General features: G+C 54.0%; 1 pseudogene; it reads right to left on the bottom strand.

Annotated features, from left to right (window-relative positions):
- LOC111726189 overlaps nucleotides 1-936 on the bottom strand; it is a 6,086-nt pseudogene extending 5,150 nt beyond the window's left edge.
- Between the last annotated feature and the right edge of the window lie 2,683 nt (nucleotides 937-3,619).

Here is a 3,619-nt window from a genome sequence, read left to right as displayed (position 1 = left end):
CCCCGCCGCCGCCCGCTCTGATTCTGCGCATAGGCAGCCCCCAAGCCTGTCATTCTGCAAAAACACAGTTTACTCAACACACCACACACACTCACACACGCGCGCACACACGCGCACACTGGTCCCCGCGCGCACACGCACGGAGGGCGCGAGCGAGCAGACGCGCACACCCGGCGAGCCAAGTTCCGCAGCCTGGCATGGCTTCTGGGGACCTTTACGAGGTACGGGGACGCGGGGGCGCGGGCCGGCCCCAGCCATGTATGGCGCTTCCTCCCGGAGCCCTACAAGGCGCTTCCTCCCTGCCCGAGGCCCATACAAGGCGCTTCCTTCCCGGCGCGCCTGGCAGGCGGCCCGCGGGCGGCGGCGGGCGGCGAGCCCGGCCCTCGGGGTCCGCCCGCGCCCACGAGTCCGCGTCCAGGGGACCCGCTGCCAAGGAGGGGGCGGCGGGCGAGAGGGGCCGGGAGCGCACAGCTCGGCCCGCTCGGCCTAGTGCCAGACCGGCGGAGGGAAACGCGGAGAGGCTGACGTGGGAGTCCCAGAGGCCACCACCGGTTTCGTATTTTGTCCTGCTTTTCTTCCCCAGACTGGAGATCCTTCAGCGGCTCCCAGCCCGGGACCTAAAGTCCACACTCCCAAGCGGGTGGTACAGCCCGCCGCTCCCAGCCTTACGCTCCTCCCTTTCGGTTTGGCAAGTAGGTCCTCGGTAGTACCTCCCGGCTTCTATTTTCCTCTCCCTCCCTCTCTCCTGGCTGTTCGCCTCCTCCCCGCCTTTAGTCAGATTGTTCCCTCTCCCTAAAATGCTTTTCCCACACCATTCTGGTAAATTGAACTGCCCACCCTTTTCTTGGCCCCTTTGGAACTCCTTCCCACTCCCACCCTATAGATGACAGACCTGTGCACCTTTATTTATTAGGACTGCCGTTTGGTCTTACCCATCTTTGCTTTCCTAGTTACCGCCTGGGTAAATGGTGACTATTATTATATCCGAGTGAGGAGAAAGAGGGAAAAGACCTGTTTTCGGGCCTGCTACAGTGCCTTTTCCCCTGGGACAGGGTTTTTTTATTTTAGGTGTGGTTGTCAAGCATCTCCGTCTGCTCCGTCTGCTCTGGTTTGAAGAAGGCTCATGAGCCCCACAGCCCTACTGCAGTATTTGACTTGGGGGAGGGCAGGGGAGAAGGTCGGGTGGAGCCGTAGATGTGAAAGAGGTACACTCAGAATGGGGATGAGTTTGAACAGTGCCTGCTGGGTGCCCCCACCACCCAGAAGGGCCTCTTTTGCTCAGCCTGCCAGCTCTGGTTTATCCACCACTGCAAGAGCCAGCAAGCCCCCACAGGCCCTCCCTGCATTGCCTCCAGAGACTTAAACCTGGCCCAGACATGTGGTTACTCTATTTACTCTGCCATGGAGCAGGCCAGAGAGAGGGGGAGCCCACCTCAGAAGAGATGGAACCAGCAGCAATTCCTGAACCCCAACCCCAGCTGGAGCAGCTGTGTTCCAGCAGCACAGCTGTCATCAAATCCAGGCTTTGTCCTGGGGACTACACAGGAAAGCCCACCTGTGGCCAAGTGGGCCAAAGATGAGCCTGTGATTGTTCTGCCTCAGGTAAAACAGGAAAAGAAAAGCGCAAAGCTTGGAGCTGAATGGGGGAATATTCTAGAAAAGGGACTTCTAGGCCCTGGGTTTGATCCAGAATAGAATCACTCACATTGTGATTGATTTTGGCTTTAGTTTGCAGACTCTGTGTGTGTGTGTGTGTTTAGTATATTGGAGAAGCCTCCAGTGTGAGTGATGGGGGCACCCAGCGGGCACTATCCCCATGGAGGCTTCCAGTCTCCAATAGACTAAACACACACACACACACACAGAGTCTGCAAACTAAAGCCAAAAGTTAAGGAGCTCTGTGGGTCTCCCCAGTCCCAGGTTGGCTGAGTGGTGCCTGGTAATGGGGTGCATGGAGAGGATATTTGCAATTTTTTTTTTTTTTTTTTTTGGCCAGGGCTGGGTTTGAACCCACCACCTCCAGTATATGGGGCTGGGGCTGGCGCCTTACTCCTTTGAGCTACAGGCACCGCCCCATAGAGAGGATCTTAAAGGTTCCCAAGTTAGATTTTAGAAAAAACTGGGTCTCAGGGACTGACTATACACCTAGGATGTGTGCAGGATGCCTCCTTTCTTGCTTTTCCCACCTAGAGCTGCAGGACCCCAGCAACCACCTCTGCTGAGCACTGATACAGGATTGTGGGTAATGTAGTCCAACAAAGGCCAGGCGCCCAGTGATACCGCCTCCCACCCTCTCTTCCTCTCCTCTCCACCCACTGCCAGTCACCGCCCCTTCCTCTTCCAGGCTTAAGTCAGTTCAGAGTGAAGAGGCGGTGCTTGCTCCTTGCAGGCTGGGAGATCCCAGGCTTTAAACCAGGGAGCTATTTATAACAGCCTAGCCCAGAGGGAAGCCCTGAGAGGAGCTGGGGAGCTCCAGCAGGTTGCTGCAGAATCTGCAGGAATCCCAGACCTCTGCTTGGGCACCTGTTTGGGAGGGTGAGGAAAGGGTGTTTGGTCCTCTGAAAACCCTGTGAGGCAGTAGGGGTCATGGGCTGTTCCTATCTTAAGAAAGAGAGTATATGCTCCAATGGCCATGGAGCCAGGCTTTTGAGCCTCTCTATGGTGGGAATATTGGAGTCTGGGATTGGGCTGGGCATGGTGGCTGATGCGTATAATGCTAGCACTCTGGGAGGCCCAGTCAGGTTGATTGCCTGAGCTCATGGTTTGGAGACTAGGCTGAGCAAGTGTGAGAACTCACCTCTAAAAATAGCTGGGTATTGTGGCGGGTACCTGTACTCCCAGCTACTTGGGAGTCTGAGGCAAAAGAATCACTTGAGCCCAAGAGTTTGAAGTTGCTGTGGGCTATGACTCCATGGCACTGTACTGAGGGAGACAGTGAGACTCTGTCTCAAAAAAAAAAAAAAAAAAAGAGGGCGGTGCCTGTGGCTCAAAGGAGTAGGGTGCTGGCCCCATATACCAGAGATGGCAGGTTCAAACCCGGCCCCTGCCAAAAACTTCATGGGGGGAAAAAATAAACTTGGGATTGATACACTGAGTTTTTTTGAACAAAAAGGCCATCGTGACACCCAATTACATGACAGTTGCATGATCCTTCCATGCATTTTTCTAATTGTTTTCCTATGCTTTCCTGCCCAACCAAATTATATACTTCTCTGGACAGAAACCAAACCTTTTCTTGCCAATGGCACCTCCCTACCAAAACTGGACTGGGTGCTGCTTTTTTCCCTGTCCCACAGAACCCTAAGCATGGCATTTTCTCTCAGCTTGTTATTAGAGTGCGCATTCCCAATTGATATGAATTGTGTCTGTCTGTTGACTTTGGCAAGTCCTCAAATAACATTTCATTCAAGTAATTTCCTTATCACGTTGATAAGTAAAACTCAATTCTCAGCTGGGGCCACAGTGTGTGGAGAGTTTGCACGTTCTCCTCAGTTCTGCATGGGTTTTTTCCAGGTACTCTGTTTTCCTCACACATCCCAAAGCTGTGCATATTAGGTGATTTGGCATATCTGTATGATTCCCAGTCTGCTGAGTTGTGATGTGAATGGACCCTGTGATG

Source organism: Otolemur garnettii, unplaced genomic scaffold (genome assembly GCF_000181295.1).
Source record: "Otolemur garnettii isolate 467f Iridium unplaced genomic scaffold, OtoGar3 scaffold00003, whole genome shotgun sequence".
NCBI classification, from domain to species: Eukaryota; Metazoa; Chordata; class Mammalia; order Primates; family Galagidae; genus Otolemur; species Otolemur garnettii.
The sequence above is the reverse complement of the archived record's forward strand: the minus strand, read 5'-3'. Positions and strand labels throughout refer to the sequence as shown.